Here is a 23,167-nt window from a genome sequence, read left to right on the forward strand (position 1 = left end):
GACACTATTACAGTTTTTTTTACGGCAAAAAATGCCAAAAGCAGGATAATACAGAGACTTGACCTGTGGAACTTCAAAACCACAGTTCTATTTCTCTGATCTACACCAGCCTCTTTTTAACAGATGTATTGGAGTCAGACCAGTCAGGGAGACACTATTACAGTTTTTTTTTATGGCAAAAAATGCCAAAAGCAGGATAATACAGAGATTTGACCCGTGGAACTGCAAAACCACAGTTATATTTCTCTGGCCTACGCCAGACTCTTTTTACCAGATATATTGGTGTCTGACCAGTAAGGGAGACACTTTTACAATTTTTTTTTACGGCAAAAAATGCCAAAAGCAGGATAATACAGAGGTTTGATGCGTGGAACTGCAAAACCACAGTTCTATTTCTCTAGCCTACATCTGACTCTTTAATCTGATATATTGGTGTCTGACCAGTCAGACACCATTACAGTTTTTTTTACGGCAAAAAATGCCAAAGCAGGAAAATACAGAGATTTGACCCGTGGAACTGCAATACCACAGTTTGATTTCTCTGGTCTACACCAGACTCTTTTAAACAGATATATTGGTGTGTGATCAGTCAGGGAGACACAATTACAGTTTTTTTTTACGGCAAAAAATGCCAAAAGCAGGATAATACAGAGATTTGACCCGTGGAACTGCAGAACCACAGTTCTATTTCTCTGGCCTACACCAGACTCTTTTTACCAGATATATTGGTATCTCACCAGTCAGGGAGACACTCTTACAGGTTTTTTCTTACTTCAAAAAATGCAAAAAGCAGGATAATACAGAGATTTGTCCCGTGGAACTGCAAAACCACAGTTCGATTTCTCTGGCCTACACCAGACTCTTTTTACCAGATATATTGGTGTCTGACCAGTCAGGGAGACACTAGTACAGTTTTTTTTTTTGGCAAAAAATGTCAAAAGCAGGATAATACAGAGATTTGACCTGTGGAAATGCAAAACCACAGTTCTCTTTCTCTGGTCTACACCAGCCTCTTTTTAACAGATATATTGGTGTCTGACCAGTCAGGGAGACACTATTACAGTTTTTTTTTATGGCAAAAAATGCCAAAGGCAGGATAATACAGAGATTTGACCCGTAGAACTGAAAAACCAGAGTTATATTTCTCTGGCCTACACCAGACTCTTTTTACCAGATATATTGGTTTCTGACCAGTAAGGGAGACACTTTTACAGTTTTTTTTTACGGCAAAAAATGCCAAAAGCAGGATAATACAGAGATTTGATGCGTGGAACTGCAAAACCACAGTTCTATTTCTCTGGCCTACATCTGACTCTTTAATCTGATATATTGGTGTCTGACCAGTCAGGGAGACACTATTACAGTTTTTTTTACGGCAAAAAATGCCAAAAGCAGGATAATACAGAGATTTGACCCGTGGAAATGCAGAACCACAGTTCTATTTCTCTGGCCTACACCAGACTCTTTTTACCAGATATATTGGTATCTCACCAGTCAGGGAGACACTCTTACAGGTTTTTTCTTACTTCAAAAAATGCAAAAAGCAGGATAATACAGAGATTTGTCCCGTGGAACTGCAAAACCACAGTTCGATTTCTCTGGTCTACACCAGCCTCTTTTTAACAGATATATTGGTGTCTGACCAGTCAGGGAGACACTATTACAGTTTTTTTTTATGGCAAAAAATGCCAAAGGCAGGATAATACAGAGATTTGACCCGTAGAACTGAAAAACCAGAGTTATATTTCTCTGGCCTACACCAGACTCTTTTTACCAGATATATTGGTTTCTGACCAGTAAGGGAGACACTTTTACAGTTTTTTTTTACGGCAAAAAATGCCAAAAGCAGGATAATACAGAGATTTGATGCGTGGAACTGCAAAACCACAGTTCTATTTCTCTGGCCTACATCTGACTCTTTAATCTGATATATTGGTGTCTGACCAGTCAGGGAGACACTATTACAGTTTTTTTTACGGCAAAAAATGCCAAAAGCAGGATAATACAGAGATTTGACCCGTGGAACTGCAAAACCACAGTTTGATTTCTCTGGTCTACACCAGACTCTTTTAAACAGATATATTAGTGTCTGACCAGTCAAGGAGACACTATTACAGTTTTTTTTTACGGCAAAAAATGCCAAAACCCGGATAATACAGAGATTTGACCCGTGGTACTGCAAAACCACAGTTATATTTCTCTGGCCTACACCAGACTCTTTTTACCAGATATATTGGTGTCTGACCAGTAAGGGAGACACTTTTACAATTTTTTTTTACGGCAAAAAATGCCAAAAGCAGGATAATACAGAGGTTTGATGCGTGGAACTGCAAAACCACAGTTCTATTTCTCTAGCCTACATCTGACTCTTTAATCTGTTATATTGGTGTCTGACCAGTCAGACACTATTACAGTTTTTTTTACGGCAAAAAATGCCAAAAGCAGGAAAATACAGAGATTTGACCCGTGGAACTGCAATACCACAGTTTGATTTCTCTGGTCTACACCAGACTCTTTTAAACAGATATATTGGTGTCTGACCAGTCAGGGAGACACTATTACAGTTTTTTTTTACGACAAAAAATGCCAAAAGCAGGATAATACAGAGATTTGACCCGTGGAACTGCGAAACCACAGTTCTCTTTCTCTGTCCTACACCAGAATCTTTTAAACAGATATATTGGTGTCTGACCAGTAAGGGAGACACTTTTAGGGCAAAAAATGCCAAAAGCAGGATAATACAGAGATTTGACCCGTGGAACTGCAAAACCACAGTTCTATTTCTCTGGCCTACACCAGACTCTTTTAAACAGATATACTGGCGTCTGACCAGTCAGGGAGACACTATTACAGTTTTTTTTATGGCAAAAAATGCCAAAAGCAGGATAATACAGAGATTTGAGACGTGGAACTGCAAAACCACAGTTCTATTTCTCTGGCCTATACCAGACTCTTTTAAACAGATATATTGGTGTCTGAACAGTCAGGCAGACACTATTACAGTTTTTTTTTATGGCAAAAAATGCCAATAGCAGAAAGATACCAAGATTTGACCCGTGGAACTGCAAAACCAGAGTTCTCTTTCTCTGGCCTATACCAGACTCTTTTAAACAGATATATTGGTGTCTGATCAGTCAGGGAGACACTATTATAGTTTTTTTTACGGCACAAAATGCCAAAAGCAGGATATTACAGAGATTTGACCCGTGGAACAGCAAAACCACAGTTCTATTTCTCTGGTCTACACCAGCCTCTTTTTAACAGATATATTGATGTCTGACCAGTCAGGGAGACACTATTACAGTATTTTTTTACGGCAAAAAATGCCAAAAGCAGGATAATACAGAGATTTGACACGTGGAACTGCAAAACCACAGTTCTATTTCTCTGGCCTATACCAGACTCTTCTAAACAGATATATTGGTGTATGAACAGTCAGGGAGACACTATTACAGTTTTTTTTTATGGCAAAAAATGCCAAAAGCAGGATAATACAGAGATTTGACCCGTGGAAATGCAAAACCACAGTTCTATTTCTCTGGCCAACACCAGACTCTTTTAAACAGATATATTGGTATCTCACCAGTCAGGGAGACACTCTTACAGGTTTTTTTTTACTTCAAAAAATGCCAAAAGCAGGATACTACTCAGGTTTGACCCGATGAACTGCAAAGCCACAGTTCTATTTCTCTGGCCTACACCAGACTCTTTTAAACAGATATATTGGTGTTTGACCAGTCAGGGAGACACTATTAAAGGTTTTTTTTTACGGCAAAAAATGCCAAAAGCAGGATAATACAGAGATTTGACACGTGAAACTGCAAAACCACAGTTCGATTTCTCTGGCCTACACCAGACTCTTTTAAACAGATATATTGGTGTCTGACCAGTCAGGGAGACACTAGTACAGTTTTTTTTTAAGGCAAAAAATGCCAAAAGCAGGATAATACAGAGATTTGACCCGTGGAACTGCAAAACCACAGTTCGATTTCTCTGGTCTACACCAGACTCTTTTAAACAGATATATTGGTGTCTGACCAGTCAGGCAGACACAATTACAGTTTTTTTTTCGGCAAAAAATGCCAAAAGCAGGATAATACAGAGATTTGACCCGTGGAACTACAAAACCACAGTTCTATTTCTCTGGCGTACACCAGACTCTTTTTACCAGATATATTGGTGTCTGACCAGTAAGGGAGACACTTTTACGGCAAAAAATGCCAAAAGCAGGATAATACAGAGATTTGACCCGTGGAACTGCAAAACCACAGTTCTATTTCTCTGGCCTACACCAGACTCTTTTAAACAGATATACTGGTGTCTGACCAGTCAGGGAGACACTATTTCAGTTTTTTTTATGGCAAAAAATGCCAAAAGCAGGATAATACAGAGATTTGACCCATGGAACTGCAAAACCACAGTTCTATTTCTCTGGCCTATACCAGATTCTTCTAAACAGATATATTGGTGTATGAACAGTCAGGGAGACACTATTACAGGTTTTTTTTATGGCAAAAAATGCCAAAGGCAGGATAATACAGAGATTTGACCCGTGGAACTACAAAACCAAAGTTCTATTTCTCTGGACTACATCAGACTCTTTTAAACAGATATATTGGTATCTAACCAGTCAAGGAGACACTATTGCAGTTTTTTTTTACAGCAAAAAATACCAAAAGCAGGATAATACAGAGATTTGACCCGTGGAACTGCAAAACCACAGTTCTATTTCTCTGGCCCATACCAGACTCTTTTAAACAGATATATTGGTGTCTGACCAATCAGGGAGACACTATTACAGTTTTTTTTTATGGCAAAAAATGCCAAAGGCAGGATAACACAGAGATTTGATGCATGGAACTGCAAAACCACAGTTCTATTTCTCTGGCCTACACCAGACTCTTTTAAACAGATATATTGGTGTCTGACCTGTCAGGGAGACACTATTACAGTTTTTTTTACGGCAAAAAATGCCAAAAGCAGGATAATACAGAGATTTGACCCGTGGAACTGCAAAACCACAGTTCGATTTCTCCGGTCTACACCAGACTCTTTTAAACAGATATATTGGTTTCTGACCAGTCAGGGAGACACTAATACAGATTTTTTTACGGCAAAAAATGCCAAAAGCAGGATAATACAGAGATTTGACCCGTGGAACTACAAAACCACAGTTCTATTTCTCTGGCCTACACCAGACTCTTTTTACCAGATATATTGGTGTCTGACCAGTAAGGGAGACACTTTTACGGCAAAAAATGCCAAAAGCAGGATAATACAGAGATTTGACCCGTGGAACTGCAAAACCACAGTTCGATTTCTCTGGCCTACACCAGACTCTTTTAAACAGATATACTGGTGTCTCACCAGTCAGGGAGACACTATTACAGTATTTTTTTACGGCAAAAAATGCCAAAAGCAGGATAATACAGAGATTTGACCCGTGGAACTGCAAAACCACAGTTCTATTTCTCTGGCCCATACCAGACTCTTTTAAACAGATATATTGGTGTCCGACCAGTCAGGGAGACAATATTACAGTTTTTTTTTACGTCAAAAAATGACAAAAGCAGGATAATACAGAGATTTGACCCGTGGAACTGCAAAACCACAGTTCTATTTCTCTGGCCTACACCAGACTCTTTTAAACAGATATATTGGTGTATGAACAGTCAGGGAGACACTATTACAGGTTTTTTTTATTGCAAAAAATGCCAAAAGCAGGATCATACAGAGATTTCACCTGTGGAACTGCAAAACCACAGTTCTATTTCTCTGGCCTACACCAGACTCTTTTAAACAGATATATTGGTATCTCACCAGTCAGAGAGACACTCTTACAGGTTTTTTTTTACTTAAAAAAAATGCCAAAAGCAGGATAATACAGAGATTTGACACGTGAAACTGCCAAACCACAGTTCTATTTCTCTGGCCTACACCAGACTCTTTTAAACAGATATATTGGTGTCTGACCAGTCAGGGAGACACTAGTACAGTTTTTTTTTTAAGGCAAAAAATGCCAAAAGCAGGATAATACAGAGATTTGACCCGTGGAAATGCAGAACCACAATTCTATTTCTCTGTCCTACACCAGACTCTTTTAAACAGATATATTGGTGTCTGACCAATCAGGGAGACACTATTACAGTTTTTTTTATGGCAAAAAATGCCAAAGGCAGGATAACACAGAGATTTGATGCATGGAATTGCAAAACCACAGTTCTATTTCTCTGGCCTACACCAGACTCTTTTGAACAGATATATTGGTGTCTGACCAGTCAGGGAGACACTATTACAGTTTTTTTTACGGCAAAAAATGCCAAAAGCAGGATAATACAGAGATTTGACCCGTGGAACTGCAAAACCACAGTTCGATTTCTCTGGTCTACACCAGACTCTTTTAAACAGATATATTGGTGTCTGATCAGTCAGGGAGACACTATTACAGATTTTTTTACGGCAAAAAATGCCAAAAGCAGGATAATACAGAGATTTGACCCGTGGAACTGCAAAACCACAGTTATATTTCTCTGGCCTACACCAGACTCTTTTTACCAGATATATTGGTGTCTGACCAGTAAGGGAGACACTTTTACAGTTTTTTTTTACGGCAAAAAATGCCAAAAGCAGGATAATACAGAGATTTGATGCGTGGAACTGCAAAACCACAGTTCTATTTCTCTGGCCTACATCTGACTCTTTAATCTGATATATTGGTGTCTGACCAGTCAGGGATACACTATTCCAGTTTTTTTTTTAAGGCAAAAAATGCCAAAAGCAGGATAATACAGAGATTTGACCAGTGGAACTGCAAAACCACAGTTCTATTTCTCTGGCCTACACCAGACTCTTTTTACCAGATATATTGGTGTCTGACCAGTAAGGGAGACACTTTTACGGCAAAAAATGCCAAAAGCAGGATAATACAGAGATTTGACCCGTAGAACTGCAAAACCACAGTTCTATTTCTCTGGCCTACACCAGACTCTTTTAAACAGATATACTGGTGTCTGACCAGTCAGGGAGACACTATTACAGTTTTTTTTATGGCAAAAAATGACAAAAGCAGGATAATACAGAGATTAGACCCGTGGAACTGAAAAACCACAGTTCTATTTCTCTGGCCAATACCAGACTCTTACAGATATATTGGTGTCTGAACAGACAGGGAGACACTATTACAGTTTTTTTTTATGGCAAAAAATGCCAAAAGCAGGATAATACAGAGATTTGACCCATGGAAATGCAAAACCACAGTTCGATTTCTCTGGCCTACACCAGACTCTTTTAAACAGATATATTGGTATCTCACCAGTCAGGGAGACACTCTTACAGGTTTTTTTTTAATTCAAAAAATGCCAAAAGCAGGATAATACTCAGATTTGACCCGTTGAACTGCAAAAACACAGTTCTATTTCTCTGGCCTACACCAGACTCTTTTAAACAGATATATTGGCGTCTGACCAATCAGGGAGACACTATTAAAGGTTTTTTTTTATGGAAAAAAATGGCAAAAGCAGGATAATACAGAGATTTGACCCGTGGAACTGCAAAACCACAGTTCGATTTCTCTGGCCTACACCAGACTCTTTTAAACAGATATATTGGTGTCTGACCAGTCAGGGAGACACTAGTACAGTTTTTTTTTTTAAGGCAAAAAATGCCAAAAGCAGGATAATACAGAGATTTGACTAGTGGAAATGCAAAACCACAGTTCTATTTCTCTGTCCTACACCAGACTCTTTTAAACAGATATATTGGTGTCTGACCAATCAGGGAGACACGATTCCAGTTTTTTTTTTAAGGCAAAAAATGCCAAAAGCAGGATAATACAGAGATTTGACGCGTGGAACTGCAAAACCACAGTTCTATTTCTCTGGCCTGCACCAGACTCCTTTAAACAGATATATTGGTGTCTGAACAGTCAGGGAGACACTATTACAGTTTTTTTTTACGGCAAAAAATGCCAATAGCAGGATGATACCAAGATTTGACCCGTGGAACTGTAAAACCAGAGTTCTCTTTCTCTGGCCTACACCAGACTCTTTTAAACAGATATATTGGTGTCTGACCAGTCAGGGAGACACTATTATAGTTTTTTTTACTTCAAAAAATGCCAAAAGCAGGATAATACAGAGATTTGACCCGTTGAACTGCAAAACCACAGTTCTATTTCTCTGGCCTACACCAGACTCTTTTAAACAGATATATTGGTGTCTGACCAGTCAGGGAGACACTATTAAAGGTTTTTTTTTACGGAAAAAAATGCCAAAAGCAGGATAATACAGAGATTTGACACGTTAAACTGCAAAACCACAGTTCGATTTCTCTGGCCTACACCAGACTCTTTTAAACAGATATATTGGTGTCTGACCAGTCAGGGAGACACTATTACAGTTTTTTTTTACGACAAAATATGCCAAAAGCAGGATAATACAGAGATTTGACCCGTGGAACTGCAAAACCACAGTTATATTTCTCTGGCCTACACCAGACTCTTTTTACCAGATATATTGGTGTCTGACCAGTAAGGAAGACACTTTTACGGCAAAAAATGCCAAAAGCAGGATAATACAGAGATTTGACCCGTGGAATTGCAAAACCACAGTTCGATTTCTCTGGTCTACACCAGACTCTTTTAAACAGATATATTGGTGTCTGACCAGTCAGGGAGACACAATTACAGTTTTTTTTTACGGCAAAAATGCCAAAAGCAGGATAATACAGAGATTTGACCCGTGGAACTACAAAACCACAGTTCTATTTCTCTGGCCTACACCAGACTCTTTTTACCAGATATATTGGTGTCTGACCAGTAAGGGAGACACTATTACAGTTTTTTTTACGGCAAAAAATGCCAAAAGCAGGATAATACAGAGATTTGACCAGTGGAACTGCAAAACCACAGTTCTATTTCTCTGGCCTACACCAGACTCTTTTTACCAGATATATTGGTGTCTGACCATTAAGGGAGACACTTTTACGGCAAAAAATGCCAAAAGCAGGATAATACAGAGATTTGACCTGTGGAACTGCAAAACCACAGTTCTATTTCTCTGGCCTACACCAGACTCTTTTAAACAGATATACTGGTGTCTGACCAGTCAGGGAGACACTATTACAGTTTTTTTTATGGCAAAAAATGCCAAAAGCAGGATAATACAGAGATTTGACCCGTGGAACTGCAAAACCACAGTTCTATTTCTCTGGCCTATACCAGACTCTTTTAAACAGATATATTGGTGTCTGACCAGTCAGGGAGACACTATTAAAGTTTTTTTTTATGGCAAAAAATGCCAAAGGCAGGATAATACAGAGATCTGACCCGTGGAACTACAAAACCAAAGTTCTATTTCTCTGGACTACATCAGACTCTTTTAAACAGATATATTGGTATCTAACCAGTCAAGGAGACACTATTTCAGTTTTTTTTTACGGCAAAAAATGCCAAAAGCAGGATAATACAGAGATTTGACCCGTGGAACTGCAAAACCACAGTTCTATTTCTCTGGCCTACACCAGACTCTTTTAAACAGATATACTGGTGTCTCACCAGTCAGGGAGACACTATTACAGTATTTTTTTACGGCAAAAAATGCCAAAAGCAGGATAATACTCAGATTTGACCCGTTGAACTGCAAAAACACAGTTCTATTTCTCTGGCCTACACCAGACTCTTTTAAACAGATATATTGGTGTCTGACCAATCAGGGAGACACTATTAAAGGTTTTTTTTTAAGGCAAAAAATGCCAAAAGCAGGATAATACAGAGATTTGACTAGTGGAAATGCAAAACCACAGTTCTATTTCTCTGTCCTACACCAGACTCTTTTAAACAGATATATTGGTGTCTGACCAATCAGGGAGACACGATTCCAGTTTTTTTTTTAAGGCAAAAAATGCCAAAAGCAGGATAATACAGAGATTTGACGCGTGGAACTGCAAAACCACAGTTCTATTTCTCTGGCCTGCACCAGACTCCTTTAAACAGATATATTGGTGTCTGAACAGTCAGGGAGACACTATTACAGTTTTTTTTTACGGCAAAAAATGCCAATAGCAGGATGATACCAAGATTTGACCCGTGGAACTGTAAAACCAGAGTTCTCTTTCTCTGGCCTACACCAGACTCTTTTAAAGAGATATATTGGTGTCTGACCAGTCAGGGAGACACTATTATAGTTTTTTTTACTTCAAAAAATGCCAAAAGCAGGATAATACAGAGATTTGACCCGTTGAACTGCAAAACCACAGTTCTATTTCTCTGGCCTACACCAGACTCTTTTAAACAGATATATTGGTGTCTGACCAGTCAGGGAGACACTATTAAAGGTTTTTTTTTACGGAAAAAAATGCCAAAAGCAGGATAATACAGAGATTTGACACGTTAAACTGCAAAACCACAGTTCGATTTCTCTGGCCTACACCAGACTCTTTTAAACAGATATATTGGTGTCTGACCAGTCAGGGAGACACTATTACAGTTTTTTTTTACGACAAAATATGCCAAAAGCAGGATAATACAGAGATTTGACCCGTGGAACTGCAAAACCACAGTTATATTTCTCTGGCCTACACCAGACTCTTTTTACCAGATATATTGGTGTCTGACCAGTAAGGAAGACACTTTTACGGCAAAAAATGCCAAAAGCAGGATAATACAGAGATTTGACCCGTGGAATTGCAAAACCACAGTTCGATTTCTCTGGTCTACACCAGACTCTTTTAAACAGATATATTGGTGTCTGACCAGTCAGGGAGACACAATTACAGTTTTTTTTTACGGCAAAAATGCCAAAAGCAGGATAATACAGAGATTTGACCCGTGGAACTACAAAACCACAGTTCTATTTCTCTGGCCTACACCAGACTCTTTTTACCAGATATATTGGTGTCTGACCAGTAAGGGAGACACTATTACAGTTTTTTTTACGGCAAAAAATGCCAAAAGCAGGATAATACAGAGATTTGACCAGTGGAACTGCAAAACCACAGTTCTATTTCTCTGGCCTACACCAGACTCTTTTTACCAGATATATTGGTGTCTGACCATTAAGGGAGACACTTTTACGGCAAAAAATGCCAAAAGCAGGATAATACAGAGATTTGACCTGTGGAACTGCAAAACCACAGTTCTATTTCTCTGGCCTACACCAGACTCTTTTAAACAGATATACTGGTGTCTGACCAGTCAGGGAGACACTATTACAGTTTTTTTTACGGCAAAAAATGCCAAAAGCAGGATAATACAGAGATTTGACCCGTGGAACTGCAAAACCACAGTTCTATTTCTCTGGCCTATACCAGACTCTTTTAAACAGATATATTGGTGTCTGACCAGTCAGGGAGACACTATTAAAGTTTTTTTTATGGCAAAAAATGCCAAAGGCAGGATAATACAGAGATCTGACCCGTGGAACTACAAAACCAAAGTTCTATTTCTCTGGACTACATCAGACTCTTTTAAACAGATATATTGGTATCTAACCAGTCAAGGAGACACTATTTCAGTTTTTTTTTATGGCAAAAAATGCCAAAAGCAGGATAATACAGAGATTTGACCCGTGGAACTGCAAAACCACAGTTCTATTTCTCTGGCCTACACCAGACTCTTTTAAACAGATATACTGGTGTCTCACCAGTCAGGGAGACACTATTACAGTATTTTTTTACGGCAAAAAATGCCAAAAGCAGGATAATACTCAGATTTGACCCGTTGAACTGCAAAAACACAGTTCTATTTCTCTGGCCTACACCAGACTCTTTTAAACAGATATATTGGTGTCTGACCAATCAGGGAGACACTATTAAAGGTTTTTTTTTAAGGCAAAAAATGCCAAAAGCAGGATAATACAGAGATTTGACTAGTGGAAATGCAAAACCACAGTTCTATTTCTCTGTCCTACACCAGACTCTTTTAAACAGATATATTGGTGTCTGACCAATCAGGGAGACACGATTCCAGTTTTTTTTTTAAGGCAAAAAATGCCAAAAGCAGGATAATACAGAGATTTGACGCGTGGAACTGCAAAACCACAGTTCTATTTCTCTGGCCTGCACCAGACTCCTTTAAACAGATATATTGGTGTCTGAACAGTCAGGGAGACACTATTACAGTTTTTTTTTACGGCAAAAAATGCCAATAGCAGGATGATACCAAGATTTGACCCGTGGAACTGTAAAACCAGAGTTCTCTTTCTCTAGCCTACACCAGACTCTTTTAAACAGATATATTGGTGTCTGACCAGTCAGGGAGACACTATTATAGTTTTTTTTACTTCAAAAAATGCCAAAAGCAGGATAATACAGAGATTTGACCCGTTGAACTGCAAAACCACAGTTCTATTTCTCTGGCCTACACCAGACTCTTCTAAACAGATATATTGGTGTCTGACCAGTCAGGGAGACACTATTAAAGGTTTTTTTTTACGGAAAAAAATGCCAAAAGCAGGATAATACAGAGATTTGACACGTTAAACTGCAAAACCACAGTTCGATTTCTCTGGCCTACACCAGACTCTTTTAAACAGATATATTGGTGTCTGACCAGTCAGGGAGACACTATTACAGTTTTTATTTACGACAAAATATGCCAAAAGCAGGATAATACAGAGATTTGACCCGTGGAACTGCAAAACCACAGTTATATTTCTCTGGCCTACACCAGACTCTTTTTACCAGATATATTGGTGTCTGACCAGTAAGGAAGACACTTTTACGGCAAAAAATGCCAAAAGCAGGATAATACAGAGATTTGACCCGTGGAATTGCAAAACCACAGTTCGATTTCTCTGGTCTACACCAGACTCTTTTAAACAGATATATTGGTGTCTGACCAGTCAGGGAGACACAATTACAGTTTTTTTTTACGGCAAAAATGCCAAAAGCAGGATAATACAGAGATTTGACCCGTGGAACTACAAAACCACAGTTCTATTTCTCTGGCCTACACCAGACTCTTTTTACCAGATATATTGGTGTCTGACCAGTAAGGGAGACACTATTACAGTTTTTTTTACGGCAAAAAATGCCAAAAGCAGGATAATACAGAGATTTGACCAGTGGAACTGCAAAACCACAGTTCTATTTCTCTGGCCTACACCAGACTCTTTTTACCAGATATATTGGTGTCTGACCATTAAGGGAGACACTTTTACGGCAAAAAATGCCAAAAGCAGGATAATACAGAGATTTGACCTGTGGAACTGCAAAACCACAGTTCTATTTCTCTGGCCTACACCAGACTCTTTTAAACAGATATACTGGTGTCTGACCAGTCAGGGAGACACTATTACAGTTTTTTTTATGGCAAAAAATGCCAAAAGCAGGATAATACAGAGATTTGACCCGTGGAACTGCAAAACCACAGTTCTATTTCTCTGGCCTATACCAGACTCTTTTAAACAGTTATATTGGTGTCTGACCAGTCAGGGAGACACTATTAAAGTTTTTTTTTATGGCAAAAAATGCCAAAAGCAGGATAATACAGAGATTTGACCCGTGGAACTGCAAAACCACAGTTCTATTTCTCTGGCCTACACCAGACTCTTTTAAACAGATATACTGGTGTCTCACCAGTCAGGGAGACACTATTACAGTATTTTTTTACGGCAAAAAATGCCAAAAGCAGGATAATACTCAGATTTGACCCGTTGAACTGCAAAAACACAGTTCTATTTCTCTGGCCTACACCAGACTCTTTTAAACAGATATATTGGTGTCTGACCAATCAGGGAGACACTATTAAAGGTTTTTTTTTACGGAAAAAAATGGCAAAAGCAGGATAATACAGAGATTTGACCCGTGGAACTGCAAAACCACAGTTCGATTTCTCTGGCCTACACCAGACTCTTTTAAACAGATATATTGGTGTCTGACCAGTCAGGGAGACACTAGTACAGTTTTTTTTTTTAAGGCAAAAAATGCCAAAAGCAGGATAATACAGAGATTTGACTAGTGGAAATGCAAAACCACAGTTCTATTTCTCTGTCCTACACCAGACTCTTTTAAACAGATATATTGGTGTCTGACCAATCAGGGAGACACGATTCCAGTTTTTTTTTTAAGGCAAAAAATGCCAAAAGCAGGATAATTCAGAAATTTGACGCGTGGAACTGCAAAACCACAGTTCTATTTCTCTGGCCTGCACCAGACTCCTTTAAACAGATATATTGGTGTCTGAACAGTCAGGGAGACACTATTACAGTTTTTTTTTACGGCAAAAAATGCCAATAGCAGGATGATACCAAGATTTGACCCGTGGAACTGTAAAACCAGAGTTCTCTTTCTCTAGCCTACACCAGACTCTTTTAAACAGATATATTGGTGTCTGACCAGTCAGGGAGACACTATTATAGTTTTTTTTACTTCAAAAAATGCCAAAAGCAGGATAATACAGAGATTTGACCCGTTGAACTGCAAAACCACAGTTCTATTTCTCTGGCCTACACCAGACTCTTCTAAACAGATATATTGGTGTCTGACCAGTCAGGGAGACACTATTAAAGGTTTTTTTTTACGGAAAAAAATGCCAAACGCAGGATAATACAGAGATTTGACACGTTAAACTGCAAAACCACAGTTCGATTTCTCTGGCCTACACCAGACTCTTTTAAACAGATATATTGGTGTCTGACCAGTCAGGGAGACACTATTACAGTTTTTATTTACGACAAAATATGCCAAAAGCAGGATAATACAGAGATTTGACCCGTGGAACTGCAAAACCACAGTTATATTTCTCTGGCCTACACCAGACTCTTTTTACCAGATATATTGGTGTCTGACCAGTAAGGAAGACACTTTTACGGCAAAAAATGCCAAAAGCAGGATAATACAGAGATTTGACCCGTGGAATTGCAAAACCACAGTTCGATTTCTCTGGTCTACACCAGACTCTTTTAAACAGATATATTGGTGTCTGACCAGTCAGGGAGACACAATTACAGTTTTTTTTTACGGCAAAAATGCCAAAAGCAGGATAATACAGAGATTTGACCCGTGGAACTACAAAACCACAGTTCTATTTCTCTGGCCTACACCAGACTCTTTTTACCAGATATATTGGTGTCTGACCAGTAAGGGAGACACTATTACAGTTTTTTTTACGGCAAAAAATGCCAAAAGCAGGATAATACAGAGATTTGACCAGTGGAACTGCAAAACCACAGTTCTATTTCTCTGGCCTACACCAGACTCTTTTTACCAGATATATTGGTGTCTGACCATTAAGGGAGACACTTTTACGGCAAAAAATGCCAAAAGCAGGATAATACAGAGATTTGACCTGTGGAACTGCAAAACCACAGTTCTATTTCTCTGGCCTACACCAGACTCTTTTAAACAGATATACTGGTGTCTGACCAGTCAGGGAGACACTATTACAGTTTTTTTTATGGCAAAAAATGCCAAAAGCAGGATAATACAGAGATTTGACCCGTGGAACTGCAAAACCACAGTTCTATTTCTCTGGCCTATACCAGACTCTTTTAAACAGTTATATTGGTGTCTGACCAGTCAGGGAGACACTATTAAAGTTTTTTTTTATGGCAAAAAATGCCAAAAGCAGGATAATACAGAGATTTGACCCGTGGAACTGCAAAACCACAGTTCTATTTCTCTGGCCTACACCAGACTCTTTTAAACAGATATACTGGTGTCTCACCAGTCAGGGAGACACTATTACAGTATTTTTTTACGGCAAAAAATGCCAAAAGCAGGATAATACTCAGATTTGACCCGTTGAACTGCAAAAACACAGTTCTATTTCTCTGGCCTACACCAGACTCTTTTAAACAGATATATTGGTGTCTGACCAATCAGGGAGACACTATTAAAGGTTTTTTTTTACGGAAAAAAATGGCAAAAGCAGGATAATACAGAGATTTGACCCGTGGAACTGCAAAACCACAGTTCGATTTCTCTGGCCTACACCAGACTCTTTTAAACAGATATATTGGTGTCTGACCAGTCAGGGAGACACTAGTACAGTTTTTTTTTTTAAGGCAAAAAATGCCAAAAGCAGGATAATACAGAGATTTGACTAGTGGAAATGCAAAACCACAGTTCTATTTCTCTGTCCTACACCAGACTCTTTTAAACAGATATATTGGTGTCTGACCAATCAGGGAGACACGATTCCAGTTTTTTTTTTAAGGCAACAAATGCCAAAAGCAGGATAATTCAGAAATTTGACGCGTGGAACTGCAAAACCACAGTTCTATTTCTCTGGCCTGCACCAGACTCCTTTAAACAGATATATTGGTGTCTGAACAGTCAGGGAGACACTATTACAGTTTTTTTTTACGGCAAAAAATGCCAATAGCAGGATGATACCAAGATTTGACCCGTGGAACTGTAAAACCAGAGTTCTCTTTCTCTGGCCTACACCAGACTCTTTTAAACAGATATATTGGTGTCTGACCAGTCAGGGAGACACTATTATAGTTTTTTTTACTTCAAAAAATGCCAAAAGCAGGATAATACAGAGATTTGACCCGTTGAACTGCAAAACCACAGTTCTATTTCTCTGGCCTACACCAGACTCTTTTAAACAGATATATTGGTGTCTGACCAGTCAGGGAGACACTATTAAAGGTTTTTTTTTACGGAAAAAAATGCCAAAAGCAGGATAATACAGAGATTTGACACGTTAAACTGCAAAACCACAGTTCGATTTCTCTGGCCTACACCAGACTCTTTTAAACAGATATATTGGTGTCTGACCAGTCAGGGAGACACTATTACAGTTTTTATTTACGACAAAATATGCCAAAAGCAGGATAATACAGAGATTTGACCCGTGGAACTGCAAAACCACAGTTATATTTCTCTGGCCTACACCAGACTCTTTTTACCAGATATATTGGTGTCTAACCAGTAAGGAAGACACTTTTACGGCAAAAAATGCCAAAAGCAGGATAATACAGAGATTTGACCCGTGGAATTGCAAAACCACAGTTCGATTTCTCTGGTCTACACCAGACTCTTTTAAACAGATATATTGGTGTCTGACCAGTCAGGGAGACACAATTACAGTTTTTTTTTACGGCAAAAATGCCAAAAGCAGGATAATACAGGGATTTGACCCGTGGAACTACAAAACCACAGTTCTATTTCTCTGGCCTACACCAGACTCTTTTTACCAGATATATTGGTGTCTGACCAGTAAGGGAGACACTATTACAGTTTTTTTTACGGCAAAAAATGCCAAAAGCAGGATAATACAGAGATTTGACCAGTGGAACTGCAAAACCACAGTTCTATTTCTCTGGCCTACACCAGACTCTTTTTACCAGATATATTGGTGTCTGACCATTAAGGGAGACACTTTTACGGCAAAAAATGCCAAAAGCAGGATAATACAGAGATTTGACCTGTGGAACTGCAAAACCACAGTTCTATTTCTCTGGCCTATACCAGACTCTTTTAAACAGATATATTGGTGTCTGACCAGTCAGGGAGACACTATTAAAGTTTTTTTTTATGGCAAAAAATGCCAAAAGCAGGATAATACAGAGATTTGACCCGTGGAACTGCAAAACCATAGTTATATTTCTCTGGCCTACACCAGACTCTTTTTACCAGATATATTGGTGTCTGACCAGTAAGGAAGACACTTTTACGGCAAAAAATGCCAAAAGCAGGATAATACAGAGATTTGACCCGTGGAATTGCAAAACCACAGTTCGATTTCTCTGGTCTACACCAGACTCTTTTAAACAGATATATTGGTGTCTGACCAGTCAGGGAGACACAACTACAGTTTTTTTTTATGGCAAAAATGCCAAAAGCAGGATAATACAGAGATTTGACCCGTGGAACTACAAAACCACAGTTCTATTTCTCTGGCCTACACCAGACTCTTTTTACCAGATATATTGGTGTCTGACCAGTAAGGGAGACACTATTACAGTTTTTTTTATGGCAAAAAATGCCAAAAGCAGGATAATACAGAGATTTGACCAGTGGAACTGCAAAACCATAGTTCTGTTTCTCTGGCCTACACCAGACTCTTTTTACCAGATATATTGGTGTCTGACCATTAAGGGAGACACTTTTACGGCAAAAAATGCCAAAAGCAGGATAATACAGAGATTTGACCTGTGGAACTGCAAAACCACAGTTCTATTTCTCTGGCCTACACCAGACTCTTTTAAACAGATATACTGGTGTCTGACCAGTCAGGGAGACACTATTACAGTTTTTTTTATGGCAAAAAATGCCAAAAGCAGGATAATACAGAGATTTGACCCGTGGAACTGCAAAACCACAGTTCTATTTCTCTGGCCTATACGAGACTCTTTTAAACAGTTATATTGGTGTCTGACCAGTCAGGGAGACACTATTAAAGTTTTTTTTTATGGCAAAAAATGCCAAAGGCAGGATAATACAGAGATTTGACCCGTGGAACTACAAAACCAAAGTTCTATTTCTCTGGACTACATCAGACTCTTTTAAACAGATATATTGGTATCTAACCAGTCAAGGAGACACTATTTCAGTTTTTTTTTACGGCAAAAAATGCCAAAAGCAGGATAATACAGAGATTTGACCCGTGGAACTGCAAAACCACAGTTCTATTTCTCTGGCCTACACCAGACTCTTTTAAACAGATATACTGGTGTCTCACCAGTCAGGGAGACACTATTACAGTATTTTTTTACGGCAAAAAATGCCAAAAGCAGGATAATACTCAGATTTGACCCGTTGAACTGCAAAAACACAGTTATATTTCTCTGGCCTACACCAGACTCTTTTAAACAGATATATTGGTGTCTGACCAATCAGGGAGACACTATTAAAGGTTTTTTTTTACGGAAAAAAATGGCAAAAGCAGGATAATACAGAGATTTGACACGTTAAACTGCAAAACCACAGTTCGATTTCTCTGGCCTACACCAGACTCTTTTAAACAGATATATTGGTGTCTGACCAGTCAGGGAGACACTATTACAGTTTTTATTTACGACAAAATATGCCAAAAGCAGGATAATACAGAGATTTGACCCGTGGAACTGCAAAACCACAGTTATATTTCTCTGGCCTACACCAGACTCTTTTTACCAGATATATTGGTGTCTGACCAGTAAGGAAGACACTTTTACGGCAAAAAATGCCAAAAGCAGGATAATACAGAGATTTGACCCGTGGAATTGCAAAACCACAGTTCGATTTCTCTGGTCTACACCAGACTCTTTTAAACAGATATATTGGTGTCTGACCAGTCAGGGAGACACAATTACAGTTTTTTTTTACGTCAAAAAATGACAAAAGCAGGATAATACAGAGATTTGACCAGTGGAACTGCAAAACCACAGTTCTATTTCTCTGGCCTACACCAGACTCTTTTAAACAGATATATTGGTGTATGAACAGTCAGGGAGACACTATTACAGGTTTTTTTTACGGCAAAAAATGCCAAAAGCAGGATCATACAGATATTTCACCCGTGGAACTGCAAAACAACAGTTCTTTTTCCCTGGCCTACACCAAACTCTTTTAAACAGATATATTGGTGTCTGAACAGTCAGGGAGACACTATTACAGTTTTTTTTATGGCAAAAAATGCCAAAAGCAGGATAATACAGAGATTTGACCCGTGGAAATGCAAAACCACAGTTCTATTTCTCTGGCCTGCACCAGACTCTTTTAAACAGATATATTGTTATCTCACCAGTCAGGGAGACACTCTTACAGGTTTTTTTTTACTTCAAAAAATGCCAAAAGCAGGATAATACTCAGATTTGACCCGTTGAACTGCAAAACCACAGTTCTATTTCTCTGGCCTACACCAGACTCTTTTAAACAGATATATTGGTGTCTGACCAGTCAGGGAGACACTATTAAAGGTTTTTTTTTACGGAAAAAAATGCCAAAAGCAGGATAATACAGAGATTTGACATGAGAAACTGCAAAACCACAGTTTGATTTCTCTGGCCTACACCAGACTCTTTTAAACAGATATATTGGTGTCTGACCAGTCAGGGAGACACTAGTACAGTTTTTTTTTTAAGGCAAAAAAGGCCAAAAGCAGGATAATACAGAGATTTGACCCGTGGAAATGCAAAACCACAGTTCTATTTCTCTGACCTACACCAAACTCTTTTAAACAGATATATTGGTATCTCACCAGTCAGGGAGACACTATTACAGGTTTTTTTTACTTCAAAAAATGCCAAAAGCAGGATAATACTCAGATTTTACCCGTTGAACTGCCAAACCACAGTTCTATTTCTTTGGCCTACACCAGACTCTTTTAAACAGATATATTGGTGTCTGACCAGTCAGGGAGACACTATTAAAGGTTTTTTTTACGGAAAAAAATGCCAAAAGCAGGATAATACAGAGATTTGACCCGTGAAACTGCAAAACCACAGTTCGATTTCTCTGGCCTACACCAGACTCTTTTAAACAGATATATTGGTGTCTGACCAGTCAGGGAGACACTAGTACAGTTTTTTTTTACGGCAAAAAATGCCAAAGCAGGATAATACAGAGATTTGACCCGTGAAACTGCAAAACCACAGTTCTATTTCTCTGGCCTACACCAGACTCTTTTAACCAGATATATTGTGTCTGACCACTCAGGGAGACACTTTTACAGTATTTTTTACGGCAAAAAATGCCAATAGCAGGATAATACAGAGATTTGACCCGTGGAACTGCAAAACCACGGTTCTATTTCTCTGGACTACATCAGACTCTTTTAAACAGATATATTGGTATCTAGCCAGTCAGGGAGACACTATTACAGGTTTTTTTTTACGGCAAAAAATGCCAAAAGCAGGATAATACAGAGATTTGACCCGTGGAACTGCAAAACCACAGTTTTATTTCTGTGGCCTACACCTGAAATTTTTTCCAGATATATTGGTGTCAGACCAGTAAGGGAGACACTTTTACAGGTTTTTTTTACGGCAAAAAATGCCAAAAGCAGGATAATACAGAGATTTGATGCGTGGAACTGCAAAACCACAGTTCTATTTCTCTGGCCTACACCAGACTCTTTTGAGCTGATATATTGGTATCTCACCAGTCAGGGAGACACTTTTACAGGTTTTTTTTACGGCAAAAAATGCCAAAAGCAGGATAATACAGAGATTTGACCCGTGGAACTGCAAAACCACAGTTCTATTTCTCTGTCCTACACCAGACTCTTTTAAACAGATATATTGGTGTCTGACCAGTCAGGGAGACACTATTATAGTTTTTTTTTATGGCAAAAAATGCCAAAGGCAGGATAATACAGATATTTGACCCATGGAACTGCAAAACCACAGTTCTATTTCTCTGGCCTACACCTGACTCTTTTAAACTGATATATTGGTATCTCACCAGTCAGGGAGACACTATTACAGGTTTTTTTACAAGAAAAAATGCCAAAAGCAGGATAATACAGAGATTTGACCCGTGGAACTGCAAAACCACAGTTCTATTTCTCTGTCCTACACCAGACTCTTTTAAACAGATATATTGGTGTCTGACCAGTCAGGGAGACACTATTACAGGTTTTTTTTACGGCAAAAAATGCCAAAAGCAGGATAATACAGAGATTTGACCCGTGGAACTACAAAACCACAGATCTATTTCTCTGGCCTACACCAGACTCTTTTAACCAGTTATATTGGTGTCTGACCAGTCAGGGAGACTCTTTTACAGTTTTTTTTACAAGAAAAAATGCCAAAAGCAGGATAATACAGAGATTTGACCCATGGAACTACAAAACCAAAGTTCTATTTCTCTGGACTACACCAGACTCTTTTGAACAGATATACTGGTGTCTCACCAGTCAGGGCGACACTATTACAGTATTTTTTTACGGCAAAAAATGCCAAAAAGCAGGATAATACAGAGATTTGACCTGTGGAACTGCAAAACCACAGTTCTATTTCTCTGGCCTATACCAGACTCTTTTAAACAGATATATTGGTGTCCGACCAGTCAGGGAGACACTATTACAGGTTTTTTTTTAATTCAAAATTTGCCAAAAGCAGGATAATACTCAGATTTGACCCGTTGAACTGCAAAACCACAGTTCTATTTCTCTGGCCTACACCAGACTCTTTTAAACAGATATATTGGTGTCTGACCAGTCAGGGAGACACTATTAAAGGGTTTTTTTTACAGAAAAAAAATGGCAAAAGCAGGATAATACAGAGATTTGACACATGAAACTGCAAAACCACAGTTCGATTTCTCTGGCCTACACCAGACTCTTTTAACCAGATATATTGTGTCTGACCTGTCAGGGAGACACTTTTACAGTATTTTGTACGGCAAAAAATGCCAATAGCAAGATAATACAGAGATTTGACCCGTGGAACTGCAAAACCACAGTTCTATTTCTCTGGCCTACACCAGACTCTTTTAAACAGATATACTGGTGTCTCACCAGTCAGGGAGACACTATTACAGTATTTTTTTACGGCAAAAAATGCCAAAAGCAGGATAATACAGAGATTTGACACGTTAAACTGCAAAACCACAGTTCGATTTCTCTGGCCTACACCAGACTCTTTTAAACAGATATATTGGTGTCTGACCAGTCAGGGAGACACTATTACAGTTTTTATTTACGACAAAATATGCCAAAAGCAGGATAATACAGAGATTTGACCCGTGGAACTGCAAAACCACAGTTATATTTCTCTGGCCTACACCAGACTCTTTTTACCAGATATATTGGTGTCTAACCAGTAAGGAAGACACTTTTACGGCAAAAAATGCCAAAAGCAGGATAATACAGAGATTTGACCCGTGGAATTGCAAAACCACAGTTCGATTTCTCTGGTCTACACCAGACTCTTTTAAACAGATATATTGGTGTCTGACCAGTCAGGGAGACACAATTACAGTTTTTTTTTACGGCAAAAATGCCAAAAGCAGGATAATACAGGGATTTGACCCGTGGAACTACAAAACCACAGTTCTATTTCTCTGGCCTACACCAGACTCTTTTTACCAGATATATTGGTGTCTGACCAGTAAGGGAGACACTATTACAGTTTTTTTTACGGCAAAAAATGCCAAAAGCAGGATAATACAGAGATTTGACCAGTGGAACTGCAAAACCACAGTTCTATTTCTCTGGCCTACACCAGACTCTTTTTACCAGATATATTGGTGTCTGACCATTAAGGGAGACACTTTTACGGCAAAAAATGCC

Source organism: Phyllobates terribilis, unplaced genomic scaffold (assembly GCF_046119375.1).
Source record: "Phyllobates terribilis strain yellow unplaced genomic scaffold, ASM4611937v1 Scaffold_3__8_contigs__length_932513732, whole genome shotgun sequence".
NCBI lineage: Eukaryota > Metazoa > Chordata > Amphibia > Anura > Dendrobatidae > Phyllobates > Phyllobates terribilis.